This window comes from Anastrepha ludens, chromosome 3 (genome assembly GCF_028408465.1).
Source record: "Anastrepha ludens isolate Willacy chromosome 3, idAnaLude1.1, whole genome shotgun sequence".
NCBI lineage: Eukaryota > Metazoa > Arthropoda > Insecta > Diptera > Tephritidae > Anastrepha > Anastrepha ludens.
The window spans coordinates 92664027-92680131 of NC_071499.1; the positions used below are offsets into that span (position 1 = coordinate 92664027).

A 16105-nucleotide genomic window follows, 5' to 3' on the forward strand; every position below is an offset into this window, starting at 1 on the left:
GTATTATGAGCTACTGAAACCGAATGAAACGATTACGGGGGATGTCTACCGACGACAATTGATGCGTTTGAGCCGAGCACTGCGAGAAAAACGGCCGCAATACGCCGATAGACACGACAAAGTTATTTTGCAACATGACAATGCTCGGCCACATGTTGCACAAGTGGTCAAAACATACTTAGAAACGCTCAAATGGGATGTCCTACCCCACCCGCCGTATAGTCCAGACCTTGCGCCATCCGATTACTATCTCTTCCGATCGATGCAACATGGCCTGGCTGACCAGCACTTCCGTAATTACGATGAAGTCAAAAAATGGATCGATTCGTGGATTGCGGCAAAACCGACCGAATTTTTCACAAAGGGAATCCGTGAATTGCCAGAAAGATGGGAAAAAGTAGTAGTAAGCGATGGACAATATTTTGAATATTAAATTTGTAACCATTTTACGTCAATAAAGTTTCAAATTTCGAAAAAAACCGCACGAACTTATTCATAGTCCTATTATGTTCTGGCGTATTCCTCGATGTGGCAAAGGCATTCGATACAGTTTGTCACACAGGTTTGCTTTTTAAACTAAAATTAATACTTCCTAAGCAATACTACGAAATCTTGGAGTCGTACTTATCAGATCGCTTTTTTCGAGTCAAGCAAGATGATGCTGTCAAGTCTTTGACAAATAAATGCAGGAGTACCTCAAGGCAGCGTTCTTGGGCCTCTGCTGTACCTTATCTTTACACATGACCTACCGTCTGATCCTAATTACGTCACAGCAACGTTTGCAGATTACACCGCCTTGATTGCAGTTGGTGAAACGGAAAACGAATCGACAGCCACATTACAAACGCGTTAAATAAAACATGCCAGTGGACTAATACATGGAAAATTAAACTGAACCAAACAAAATCTGTACACGTAGTTTTCACATAGATGATCAAGAGGTCCCATACTCAATCTATGTGTAGTACTTAGGTATGACACTTGACTGCAAACTTCGATGGAAAGAGCATGTCAAGAAAAAGAGGCAAGAATTGGCCATCAAACTGAAAAACATGCAATGGCTCATGGGTAGCAGATCAGTTCTCACGATAAAAATGAAGCTGTTAATTTATAAGGAGATACTAAGGCCAGTATAGGTGCATTGTCAAAGCACCATGGTACTGCAGAAGTTCCGACATTGAGCGCGACCTTAAAATAAACTCCGTCAACACTGAAATCGCAAAGAATCGCCCATAAAGAAAGACTAATAAACCACATCAATGAAGAAGCACTTAATTTAATTGAAACCAACGGATTAATACGAAGGCTCAGACGCACTAAACCTTGCGATCTCATACCTCCATAGAAATGCTTTATATCATGTAGGGTGAAAATTGTGTAATGTTATCATAATTAAGTTGCTTGTTAGTCATTTGTAAATATTTATGAACTAATATAGTTGCAATAAAAAATTAAAAAAAAAAAATTTGAAAATTAAAAATTAAAAAAAGAAATACATATAACCTGAAAAAAAGATTAAATAATTTTTTTTTATCAGCTTAAATTTTTTTAACATATATGTATTTGCAGGTATAATTTACGTAAAAAACAACAATAAAAATTCTCAAAAATTCAGTTAGTCATATTTAATATGCCCTAAGTCATATGTAATAAGAATAAAATTCCTTTGGAATACGCAACATTTTGTATTAGAGATGTTGCAAAATAAGTGCAAAAGAAGATTGCTTGGAAATACTTTTATTATTTTTATTATTTCTTTTAAATGAAACTTTTATAACAATATTATATTATTTTTCTTTTGATGCGATCATCATATAAAAAACAAGATGATCTCAGTATAGTTGAAGTACGAACAATCCCACTTTGTCCCATTTAGAGTGCTCCAATCGAGTCCAAATGTATGACCGACCCCCACTAACATTGGACGGCCGATCCACCCATGCCAGTGGGACACCCCATACAATCATTTCAAAATGTCACCATTTTTGGCCTTTACATGAGAAAAGAAACTAAAAAGTTCGACCCAAATTGGGGGACATCAGAATTCGTTTTAGAGATATGGTTCCTTCGGCAAAGTTTCTTATTTTGATCCCTAGAATATGATTTTTACAGAGCAATGGGCGATTTTTTTGCCTCCCCACAAATCGAGCCGGCCTAATGAACATATTCCACGATTATGTTGAAGCTTGCAAACTTAGCTAAAAAATCGTCAAAAATGCAAATAAATTCAAAAATGCCCTACAGGTAGAAAGAAACGACCTTAATTAATTAACCTTTTAGTACCTCTAATTTTACGACCAAGATAGTTTGTCCATCTTCAAAAGTATGTTTGCATTCAATTTTCTACCAAGCAAACCACTGTACATTATACATACAAAGTGCTCAACTATGTTTCCGCGGCGTATTAGAAGTCGCCAGGCGAGTCATATTAATAGCATTCGTTTCGCTCATCAAGAAGCCACCAACAACAGCCAAAACGCAGACTATAGAAATTTCGAAACAAATTAAAACAAAACTAAAATTTAATCCACCATCGAAGTATTTCCAAAGAACCAAAATAAAGAGTCACCAAAAAGAACACCAACGCGCAATATGCCACAGCGTTACATGCAACACCACCGCAAACAAGTATAGACCAAGTAAGCCCTACAGCAAAACGCCTGGTGCGGCGTGTCATACCAATTCATTGCTTAGCTTTGCACACAACAGGACACATAAGCGGCTCAAATGCGATTTCCACCACTGAAACTTGATCTAAAACACAACATAACAACAAACGCTCTCTTTCGACTAACAGTTTCTCTTCACAAAGCTAACGCGGCGCTCTTTAGTAATAATATTTTACTCTTTTTCCTGATTTTTTACTTAAGATTTGTTTTTTTTAATTTTTTATCAGCTGCCCGCCATCCTAAACAATGTTAAGCGCTAGCATATTGCTGATGCTATTACTTTTCTGCCACTGGATCCAAACGCATTTGTTGTTATTGGTTTTGGCTCCAGCCATTTGCATGTACTCTTGCACTGCTGAGGGCACGCTATTGACGTTGAATTGTAGAGTGGAGTTGGAGCTCACGTGAGCGCATGTGTGGTGTATTTTTCAATTTCCATATTTGGGTGAATTTCTGCTCAACTACCATCGCGCTGCATACTGACTGTTTGCCCACTGAGGCGCCAAGCGGCTCTTCGGTGGGCTGGTTGCCTTCTTCCCTACATAATACATTCATATGTTGGTATGTGTTGGCGTCTTGTTTGCCCTGTTCGTTGTTTGCTTTGCTGTTGTCGTTTGTTTGGTGGATTATTGTTCGTATGCTAGCTGTTGTTGTGGCTACTTGGATAGCCTTTCGCTACTGCTGTTGCTGTGTATGCTTTCGACTCCACTTATTCATTCGTTTGGGTTGTTGTACTCACACGTCTGGAGTGAGCGCTCATTACGTATCCGACTTTTGTGGCGTACGTTTCGTTGTGTTATATCTACGCGTGTTAACGGTTGGACTCGACTCGTTCATTCGTCGATTATTTTATAAACTAGTGCGTTTTTAAATGTACGGCTATTGGATAAAAGAGTTATTCTTTCGCGTTGAATGGTAACAGTTGTGAACTTCTTTATGAAACGCTCATCAAATTTGTGTTTTAAACAAAGCATATGAAAAGTGAAAATTTTCCAGCTGATGTGGAGTCAAGTGCGGGTATATGCATACAAGGGAGTAACTTGCAAGTTGGATTACTTTCATGAAGTACTTGAAATAAAAGGCATTTAATTTTTTGAGAATTTTTACAGTAAGAAATTTCTTACTATTCAATACATGTGAATTTGCTACGAATTATTATTCAAGAGTTAAGAAAAACATAAGCACAATCTCACAGGATTTCAGTACAATTATAGAGGAAAAGTCGTGCAACAAAAGGCATAGTCCAAACAACTTGGAAGACTTAACTTCACATTCAACACTATATGGATAAGCCCGACTACTAAAATCAAGCTGAACGGTTCGTGGCGAGATACTAAAAAGTGATGAATATCTTAATAGCTGGAAGTAAACAAACAAAAACAACAAAAAAGTATTGTGTTAGCGAAAGAGTGAATGAAAAGTAAATAACAGTCCAATTTACAACGCTTTCCTCAACAGAAATAAACAAAAATGAAGTTTTAAACAAAAAAATGGTTAATAAATAATTGGGAATATTAAAAATATTAAATGCAAATTGTGCATAAGTAAGATAAAGAGCAGAAAATATGAGAAACGAAAGTTAAAATACAAATTTTAACAACAACAATAAATATGTACATATGTATGTGTATGTAATTAACGATGAATTGATTAAAAGAAACTAGTTATTGCTGATGATGATCAATGTTAGTGCGCTCTTTATAAAAGCTGAAACAAAGAACGACCTTTAAAAAAAGCGAGTGAATCACCGTACTTGAATACTTCATAAAATCATTTTATTAAAAGTGAAAAAATATATATATTCCCACTTAAATCTTGAAAATGAAGTGTGTTTAAAAAAGTAATAACAGGAGTGCTTAACATTTTCTACCTAAAAAATATCTCTATTGGCCTAAGTGGCACAACTCTACCACACGAAGTCACACACACCTATTAAAAGGATACTTGGATGTAAATATTTTACACGATGGAATTTAAAGCGAACCCTTAGGCCATATGCTGCCATTTTGCGGATAGCACAGCGTTAAGTGGCAGTAAGTAAAAAGAAAATATATGTAAAATAAAAAAAACACTAAATGAAAAAAATTAAGAACCAAAATTTAGAAATATAATATCTAAAACAAATATGTATGTACATATGTATGCTGGCATGTGTGTATAAATCATGAAAATTCAAAAACTGTTTCTACATAAAAATATTTCAACTTTCAAAGGGAATAACTATGTGAGTAACAAAATTTGAAACACTAAAAAAGTTTCAAGTGGCGGCGCCCTCATCAAATACCCTTATATGTATGTGTGTGCTTTGTGTACCTAGCACAGCCTTTTATACTTGCAACAAAGTGCTTAGTGCAAGTACTTAAAGACTTGCAACATGAGCACTTTAAAAACTACACACAGTATGTACCGTTGTATGTAGGCATGCAATAGGAGATGTTAGGAGAGCCAAGTGCAGCGCGCTAACACACTCGAAAAGGCGCAAGCAAGGCATTACCTCGTAATGTTGCTGATAAACGCGCCGGGTCAGCTCGAATAGCTGACCTGCATTAATAACAGTGCGAGCAAAAGGGTAGCATAAGTAACATACAGACATGCTTACAGGCTACTCGCTGCCAAATTTTTTCACAGAATCGAAAATTCGAAAACAAACAAATAATAACTAGACTCAGGTTGAGTTACAGCACCAAGAAAAAAAAAAACAAAAGCACGCGATAGTAACTGGTCGCTTTGAAAAATTGTAAATTGAAGTTGCAAACGAAAATTCTGAAACGGAATAAAAGAAAAAAATAATCTGAAAGTTGCTGCAGATACTGCCATTTAAATGTCTGCAACACTTTACTCATCTGCTGTCCAAAACAAAAATCTAAAAAAAAATCGGCAAAATTAAACAGCCGACAAATCGCCTTTAGCTACATGCTCCTATGTTTCATAACCATCCACTCTAGTAGTTGTTGTGCGCAAAAACTTGCATGCCACAAATTGGCAATTACTGTTACCAATTTACAAAACACACTTACCGATTTGCTCTGTTTTCTGCTATCTTTTGCCACTTTTTGTGCTTGAAAGCTGGTGTATGTATGTATGTAGGTATGTGTGCAAGTACTTATACGAATGAGTGAGCGTAAAAACTACGTAGGCAATTACATATATGTGGGGGTATGTTGTTGTCGCCACTTCTGTCAATGCCTGTCTTAAGCCTTTGTCGCCCATTACATTCTGCATTGGCTTTTTTCGTTGGAGTCCGCACAATTGAATACTTTCATCGATTTGCTTCGCTTCTTGCATTTTTGCACGTCTACATTGCCGTTCACTTCTTACCACTTTTTCTGTTTCATTTTGTTTGGTAACATCTACTTGACAGCAATTTGCAGCTTCCAACATTTGACACATTGCATGATTCCTTTGACTGGATTTTCTTTACTTTAAATATGCTGGCTGATTCGAGCTGCTTTAATTTCTGCCATAAACTTTCCATGTTTGTATACTGACAAGGCGTATCGTGTATTTTTTGGTTTTTACTTCTTAGATTATGGAATTTCATATTCCCAAATAATAATTTGAGTATGTAACTTTATTTAATATGTAGGTATGCATGCCATTTTTGTAAATCATTAATTGCTTTAAAATAAAAATTTAAAAAATTGCTTTAAAGTAAAAAAAAAAAATATTTCTAAATGTGACAGACATTCGATACCCACAACAGGCATTAAACACTAAATGATAAAAAAAGTTCATCCTAGTTAGTAGTAGTATAGGGTGGGCCATGTAAAATTTGCTTTTTGAATCGGCTATAAAAAAAAAACGAATCAATATTTTTTCAAACTTTTATATTTTTTTTGAAGATTGAACATTGTCATTTATGAATAAAAAATAATATCGTTCAAATGACTGCCACGACTGGCTTTACAGTAGGCCATTCGATCAACCCAATTTAAAAAAAAAATGGCCCGATGATGCCGCCAGACCAAAAACCGCACCAAACAGTGACTCGTTGTGAATGCATTTGCTTCTCTACAGTAACGTGTGGATTTTCTGAGCCCCAAATCCGACAATTTTGCTTATTGACGTAGCCACCGATGTGAAAATGAGCTTCATCAGAAAAGATGATTTTTCAGTAAAAATGCTCATCTTCGGTCAAACGATTTTCTGCCCATTGAGCGAGCCGAAAACGCATTGAAAAGTCATTAAGCTTCAGTTCTTGCACCAATTGAACTTTGTAAGCCTTCATACCGAGGTCTTTATGCAAAATTCTCCCCAAAGAAGTGCGTGAAATGTTCAATTCTTGAGAACGATGACGAGTTGAGGTTGTTGGATGTTCACGCACATTTTCGGCTACAGCAGCAATGTTTTCGGGTATACGCACTGTAGGTGCACGTTCACGTGTTGTTTTATCCATTAACGATCCACTTTCACGAACACGATTAACAAGTTGATCCACAAACTGTCTTGTTTGCAAATCTTTTTTTTGAATTTTTTTTTTCAAATTTCTCACAGTTTGAGTAGAAGACTCACCACTTTGGAAATAGGTTTTCAATATTTCCCAATTTTGTTCAAGCGTATAGCGTCTTATTTCGTAAATGTCAAACCTTTAAGGGGTTATACGCAGTTATGAAGCAAATAAAAGACGGGTTTTCAAGGATTTATCCTGAAGAAACTTCAGAATAATTTAATTTGAAAATTTTTGGCGGTTATCCTTCAAGAACGTAACAAAATTTTTTATTTATGAAAATGTTGATTATAGAGCACGCTGCAGGCGATTTCTAGAACCTCCTTTAAAAAAAGACGATTTACGGTGTACATCGTAACTCAGGATTGGATTATTTGAAATCAAAAAACCAAACAAATTTTGTTAATATATTAGATTATCTAGTAATTAATCGTTCGGCTAATCAAAATAGTGAATTTTCACAAAATGGCAGCTTTTAAAAGAAATGATTTCGATTTTTACGTTAAAATTTGGCCGTAAATTGATTATACAATAAAATGGAAAATAAGTATCAGATTTACAAAAGGAACGATTAATTACTAGAAAATGTATCTTTAAAGATTGAGTTAAAACGGTTGACCGATCAAACAAGCCGTTTTCGAGATATCGTGTACACCGACTTGAAAAATGCCATTTTGAAAAAAACACCTTTAAAGTTTCAATATCTACCTTAAAACGTACCGAGGCATCTCTACATATTTATGTATAACTCCGAAAGTATTGCTTAGATCTACTTCAAATTTCGTGCGTATACTTTTGAATATATGTACATTACAAAAATGCAATAAAAAATCCATTTTTTTCAAAGTCACAACTGCGTATAACCCCTTAAGTAAATTGTGAACACATTTGACATGTGACCATTCTCAAAAATATGGGTGGTTCAAAAAGCAAACGCTATATGGCCCACCCTGTATTAGTAGTCGTCACTCGTAGGCAATGGCAATGCCTGGTGCAGTTCTAGCATGAAAAAGTTCTCATAAAATTGATTTGCTCTTCAGCTTGTGCTAATAACTCACAACATCCAGATATACTAGTATACTACCGTACAAAATAGTAGAGAAGCTCAAAGTAAATATCAACAATAGGTAGTATGGAACATTTTGAGTAATTGGCAGATCTGCTTGAAAGTCATCTCAACTACTGACGAGGCATAAGTTTGCTATCACGAGAGTCTTCAAAATGGGACTTTGAGATGAATTCGCAACCTAATGTTGTGACAAACTCTCCCGATAATCTTTATAATCTGGTAATTTAAATTTCCTACAGAGAAACAAAGAAAACACATGATATGTAGGCTTAATGAGCGCGAAAATATTATTCTAAATCGGTTGATGGATTTTGCAACACAATAATCGCAGCCTTTCCATTTCAATTTTATTTCAGTCTATGAAATTAAATTCTTACATGGTAGATTACATAATTACTTTAAAGTAAAACCTACTTGATGCTTAGCCCACGATTAAAACGATTCAAACATTAACTTAAATGCGGATCTTCGTAATGAAAATTCTATATGAACTCTCATTGAGATTAAAAAGCAAAAGCGCACCGAGCAGACTAAAATAGAAGAGGATTTTAATACATTCGTAGGAGGTTGGTAACCCAGTTGTGTTACTACAGGGCGTCCGGCAGCAGAATTAGAAATTAAGAGCTAAATAAAAAAATGATAAAAGTGTACGAGTATTTCAATAACTAGACAAGTGAGCATTTTTTTTATTATTGACCATTACATCGGATACATTCTTGAAGTTCCCTTGTCCGTACTCCATGCCACTCGCTAGATAAGTGATGTCGAAATGCTATTAGCCTCACGAATGACATTTTCTTTTTGTGCTGAGATGGTCACTGGGTTTGGTTCATAGACTTTACTTTTGAGGTATCCGCACGGAAAAAAGTCAATAAAGGTAAGATCAGGCGACCTGGGAGGCCGGGATATATCACCGAAACGGCTTATCAGTTTGTTAAGGAAGAAATCATACAGTGTCGCCATGGTCTCTCTGGTCGTGTGCAGCGTGGCAACATTTTGCTGAAACAATCTAGCCAAACCAGCCTTCCTTCAGTAAAAACACATTATGAGCAGAAAATAATCGTTCAGAAGGCGCCGGTAAGAGACACCGTTCAGCGGTTAGGGAGAAACTTTAAATTTAAAACATAGTTCTGTCACTAGATACCTTGTATGTTCGCATCTGCACTCAGTTCGAAAGCCGACTATATTTTATGGAATACTTCCCAACTCAACGTCTGTCGTCTTTTGTAAATCTCTGAGGTGTTGACCATTAGTTGATAGTCCGAAGGTGGAATAGAAAAATCTTTCAGTTGTTTGTGCATGATGGCCATTCGGCATGATGGCTAGGTTTCGAGTTCAATGCAGATGATAGGAGAAGTCTGCGAAGCCATAGCTTCAAAAGCCTACGAAAAATTATAACACCGTGTGACAAAAATTAACTTTTTTTGTTATCTAGGAAACATTTCATATGCATGTTAAATTATATATTTTATAGCAATGCTGCATACTAAGTTGGTAGATTTACCATCAATTTAATTTTCAAAAGTTCAAAGCAAAATGAAAAAAAAAAATTGTTTTAAGTAGTTTTGTTCACGCCATGATATTAAATGGGTATCAATTGAAAGAAAATGTAACCATCTATTCAATTTTTTTTACACTTCGCCAGGAAAAATCTAGATTTTTATAATACCCATTTTTTTTACTTTTCGCAAGGACAAATCCAGATTTTTATAATATTTCAATGTAGGAAAACTCCCCAGTTTTTTTTACGTTTTTATAAAATCGCCAAAAAACGAAATTGAATTTAAAAAAATGTTTATAGTTGGATATCTTTTACTGTCGCAAGTAATTTCAAATTTAGACAAATGGAATTTTTAATAGACAAATGTTGAATGAATATTCTTCTTTTTATAGAGCATTTCAATAAACGAGTTTTACTTAGAACCTTAAACTAAAATAAAAAATCGTAACACGGAAAAAGTAAGGTGGGCAAAAAGTAAGGTGAATTTGGTTGTAAAATAAAAAATCTTTATTTATTCTTGTAAATCAATTTCATCCCCTTCAAAATAATCCCCTTTCGATGAAACACACTTATGCCAACGATTTCCAATCCCCGAAACATGCCAAATAGTCCATTTCCTTCTTCGATTCAGCTTTTATCTCCTCAATCGACTCGAAACGCGTTCCCCGGAGTGGTCTCTTGAGTTTTGGTAATAGCCAGAAGTCAGACGGAGCCAAATCAGGCGAATACGGTGGTTGCGGAACGATATGCGTGGAGTTTTTGGCGAAATGGTTACGAAGAACGAGTGCAGTGTGAGACGGTGCATTATCGTGATGCACAAACCAATAGTTGTTGGCCCATAATTCTGGTCTTTTTAGACGAATTGATTCACGTAAACGACGCTTAACGCTCAAATAATATTCCTTATTAACAGTTTGCCCAGGTGGAAGGAATTCATAGTACACCACACCACTAAAATCGAAAAAAAATGTCATCATGACCTTTATTTTCGGTCTGGCCTCGCCTTTAGCACGATATTCGCTTGATTGGTCGGTTGTTTCAGGGTCGTAAGCTTAAATCCAAGTCTCATCTCCCGTAATTATGCATTTGAGCTTGTCCTGATAGTCTGTCTGAAAGCATTGTTTCACAAACATCAACGCGACGACTTTTTTCCAAGAAATTGAGAGTTTTCGGTACCAAACGAGATATGACTTTTCGTAGGCCCAAATGGTCTTTCAAAATGGTTTTCACAGACCCTTCTGATATTCCGATCATATCAGTAAGGTCTTTAATAGTCAACCGACGATTTTTGAGCACTAACTCCTTCACTTTATTGACGTGTTGGTCATCAGTTGACGTCGATGGTCGTCCGGAGCGCTCCAAGTCATCAACACGTTCTCGACCCTCTTTGAAGTCTTTGTACCACTTATAAACATTTTTCTGCGACATGGTCGAATCACCAAATGCCTTCTGCAACATGCTAAACGTTTCCGCAGCCGAAATTTCATTCCGCAAACAAAATTTGATGGCACTTCTCTGCTCAATCAAATCAGACATTGTAAAAATCGAAAATGTACTCTTGGTCGTTTGGTAAACACAAGCGTAAATATATTACTGATAATGACAATCACATGAAAGTTGGGCCAGATGTTATTAACAGTGCTGCCAAATCATGAAAAAAATAACTAGAGCGAAATTTTAATCCCGCAAAGTTTGACAAATAAATTCACCTTACTTTTTGCCCACAGAGTATGAGCAGTTCTTTTGTTAAATTGAATTATTCAATCCATGTCATAATGCTGCTATATGATTTCTTCCGCACGCACCCCACTTCAGCGATTTTCATTTATCTTGAAAGTTTAGGCCATGAAATTCTTACTGGAAGATGTTTTTTTATGACATGAATGAGACTAATGAGTGAATCCAATGAAAAAAATTTTCGGCAACTTTGAATAATTTATAAAATATCTTGATCTGTGCAGCTATACATCCATCTGTGATGACGGTTGCCAAAAAACGCCACCTAACAGTGTAAGAAAAGCCGCCAAAACTTCGTAGAAAACCCATTGTATTTTGAGCATCATTTACCTGCATACATTTTCAATTTCCATTTTGATTATACCAGCTCGAAAATTGCTGAAAATTCGATAATTGTGTTTTACTCATTTCTTTAATGCTTTTCAAAATGCTTCATTTAAATGTCAAGGGCCCTCCAAAACATTTATAACCACTGCTTGATTTTTATGTGCGATAGTAAAATTTTACGCCTGTGCGCTCATGAAAACTATTAAAAAGTTATTAGTTAATGGTATATTGGCTACTGATGATGGCCAGCACCGAATTTGCACACGAACGCACTCATGCACCCATACACCCATACACGCACTTGTAGTTTTGTACTTTGATACTCATGTCTCAAGAATTGATCGCCATTTGTCAGTTATTGAACAAAACAGATACAACATTTAAACCACCCGATTGTTAATCTGCACCAAATTGGCTCAAGCTACTAAGCCACTGACATAATTAATACTAATTTAGCTTGGAAATAAAAGAACAGTCAGTCAATTCAAGACAATAAGACCCGAAAATAAGTCAAGCGAAATCGGCCAACTGCCAACGCCAATTAATTGTTTCGCGAAGCAATGGATATAGTGAAATGGGCCAACTGGCACAACAAATTTAAATGAACTTAAATGATGCTAAGCAAATATCCAATCGTAATACATACATACATACATACGAATTGATGATAGTAGTTTTGAAAGTGTTTTTCCACTTAATATTTTTATTTATAGATTTTTTCTTCGGTTGGCCCGTTTGGCTTGTGGCGAGTGCCATCATTTTTCAGCTTTCATTTGCTTATTACTATTTTTGTTTTTGGGGTAGCTTGTTTGCGCGTATCTTTCTAATTGAATAGATTGGGCCACTCAATAGCGAAGGGAATATTTTTTGTGTACACGCATACATACATACCTACATAAGTATGTAAGAATGTATTTAACATGATTTTTGAATGGCATTTGCTTGGCTGTCAATACAACAGCGTTTTTGTTGTTATTGTAGTTTTTTTTACTGTTCAATTGTTTGTGCATTTTAATGAATTTGACTTTCAACGAATTTAAGCGATTCATTAAAAAGTCAAATTCGATGACTTCAAGTTTTGTTTGTTGTAATGTGGTACGAATTGACTGGCAAGCAAAGCAGCGCCAGTTGTTGAAGCAAATTGGATATCATCAATAACGGATGAGACACACGCACACACACTCATAAATAAAAGCCACACGCATCCATAAAAAAACTCATCATTGAACTGTAAATGAAAACAAAAATGCGCTCCAGCACCAGCAGCATTAAAAATTTCTGTACTAGAGATTTTCTTGCAGCTTTTCATATTAAAATTGAAATATTCTTCCGCAACATTGATATTTTTATGATCGAGCAATAAGCACTTAAAAGTACGAGTACACATCCCTGCCCACTGTTCTTTTAGGTTATTTCGTCCTTCGCCTGCAATCAACTGCGATAATCAGTTGCGATCTTCTCATTTCCACTTTTGATTGCTTTGTTTACGCTCACTAAAGTGAATGCGGAAAATGTTTATGACTGCGTATACACAAGCCCCACTACACACACACACACATACACAAATACATACTCAAACAATCAGCCTCCTCGCATTGCCTATCATACGCTGCGGCGCTACACTTGTCACATTTTATAATCCACCAGAATACGAGTACGACTTTATTGCGCAAACACTTGCAAAGCTATTCGACTTGCGCGTGTGTGTGTGTGTGTACGCATGTGTTCGATCGATATGTAATACTGTAGTCGTCACTGCGGTTGACCTCATATCAGGAGTTGCGTTAGCGCTGGTTTTGTGAAATGTCATCTGTTGGCAGCAACTTGGAAATTCTCTTCAATAACAACAACAGCAACAACACTGCTCTTATTATTATTAAGTTCAAAGCTTATCCTGACATATTATTTACCATTTTTACTGCGCGCATCATCATCACTTTACACTGGCCGCATCTTTAAAAGGCTTAACCCACCAGCACTCCGTGTTCCATTTAATGTTTTTGTTGTGCGAATGTGTAGTTTTAGTGAATATCTACTCAAAGTTAATACTTAAAAATTTGTGTGTGTGGGAGGGGTGAGCGGAAAGGACTACATATGGGAAGTTGCTATCCAAGAATTGATTATTGGATATTCATAGAAATCGAATTAGTAATCCGTAGGAAGAGTCTGAAGAGTAAAATGGGTGGGTTAAGAGCTCCAATTGAGATAAATTTAATTATGATCAAGCATGGCTCCTTGCAGAATTATTTTACCGAGCCTGTCCTCGCAGTGAAATGTTTTTCTTGCAATGCTCAGCTCAAACGAATGACGGTCTCCTCTCTTGGAATAAAATATATAATCTCCCTATCCCCTAGTTATCTCACCAAGCATACAACAAGTGCTTGTAGTGATGCATAGTCGATTTTGTCCCCGATGTTAATGTACGGCTCGGTTTAAGCTCCTGCTCTCATTTGTCACGCTCCTGGTGCATTATCGTATAGTATCTATTCTTCAGCATTATGATACAAGCAGGGCCGTAGAGAGCTTATCCGGGCCCCGGGGGGAAAATCCGGGCCCGGAGGAAAAAGTACCCGATCCCTCCCCCCCTCTCGTCGGGCCTGGATACAAGCATTTTTAACATCGGATGCATCATTGAGTGGAGCACGCAGTTCCTGCCTTCATACCTTTTTTTATATTTTTCAGCATCAATTCCACTAGTCAACTTGCCAGCGAAATGTTAAAATGTGTATGGCCAGTAAAGTTCGCGCTTAAATCTTAAACTTAGCTGCTAAGAGCTTTATATAAGTAGTTTCATCAAAATGGTTCACGAATTTGCAAAGGTAAATTAGAATAAGCAACAGGAATAACAACACTTATCGTACTTCCCAATTTCACCTTTTCACCTGTTTGTTGAGCTCCTAAGTCCTATACACATATCTGTCATGCGAAACTCCGTTTCATGTACTCGTAGTTGAACGGAAAATAACACGTCCGGTGGCGCTCCACCCTAAAAATTCCAAGCTTTTGCAGCTTCAAAATGTTTTATCGAAATTTTATTTCCGCCAAAATTTCCTATTCATTGCATTGAGCAATTTTGTTTGTTCTCGTATTCTTGCATAAGCCATGGCTGTATTTTCATAAGGGAAGTGCCACATCTCTATAGTTTTCGTCTTTTTGGCGAAAATTATTTAGATACCCACTCTCGCATAAGCGCAAAATTTGCTGGTGGAATTGTGTGTATGTTCTCTACTCCTTTTCAGACCTGATATAATATTCTGACTGGCGTTGGTATTGGTATTGGTTTTCTTGTTGATTTTGCTGCAGTAGCTGAAGTGGAGGTGGTAGCTTGCTGTTGACACTTCACTCCGTCTTGTACATTTGTATTGCCCACCGAATGCCTAAAGACGTTTAGCCAAAAAGCATCTTCCGCAGTGGCGTTCCCAACTCCTTCGTTAAAAGCAGTTAGCATACAGCAGACTTGAAGGGTTGCTTAAGTGCAGTACGAGGGGTGGCTTTGAGTTTGCCTTCGTCATCGGCGTGTGCAATTCTGTCATGCCATAGCCAGCAACACCACCACAAACGTCTGTTTGGTCCATTCTGCAACGTTTGCATCATAAGCTCGGTGTCGCCTTGCCGCCCAGACATCTTTTGACAAAACTGGCGACAAGTAAGACAAGAAAGTCGTCCTCCATGTCGTCGCCACCACTACACTCATGGATCTACATACTATAGTAATAACATAAAAAGGATATTGTAGAACATTTTCATAAGCAAGTGGTTGGTTGTCATGTTTTCGTCGCGAAGGGTGTGAAGTTGCTGGCAGACATTTCGCCCGGAAAATGCATGCATACTTATATTATTTATGTAGTACATGCATATCAGAACGTACATACATACATATATGATTGGCTACGTATGCATTCACACGTATACGTGTCTATGTGTTGGTAAAATACCAAATTTTTGTATTATCCTGTGTGGGTGGAGCGAACTATTTTAAAATATTTCTCTTCTTTTCTTGAAGATGCTCGATTATGGTGCCAAATAATGGTCAGTTGAAATTTTTGTAAAAAAAAGATTCTGCTGAAATGCAAAAAGTGCTAAGTGAACCATTTACATTTGCTAGAACAGCGTCAGGCTAAAATTTTATTTTAACATAAAGACTCATTACACCGCGTTACACACATTCTGTCCTATGAACCAAATATACTTTTTCGGAAAGGGGATAAAAAATAAAAATACACGTGCATCGGCGATTTTCATGTACGCGTCACAATTTTTTTTTTTTTTTTGTATTTTATAACTTTAAACGAGCAATTCTTGTATGCATATCTGTATAGCCACACGATCTCAGGATTAGCTTAACGGACTTGAAT

At 36.6% G+C, this 16105-nt stretch overlaps 1 protein-coding gene across 1 annotated transcript in view; it reads left to right on the top strand.

Annotated features, from left to right (window-relative positions):
* Nucleotides 1-3447: 3447 nt before the first annotated feature.
* The window catches only part of LOC128858472 (irregular chiasm C-roughest protein), a 105813-nt gene continuing 93155 nt past the window's right edge, over nucleotides 3448-16105 (top strand). Inside the window, exon 1 of the mRNA XM_054094776.1 lies at nucleotides 3448-4702. The gene's annotated coding sequence lies outside the window, so the exon portion shown is untranslated. The remainder of the gene's footprint in view (nucleotides 4703-16105) is intronic.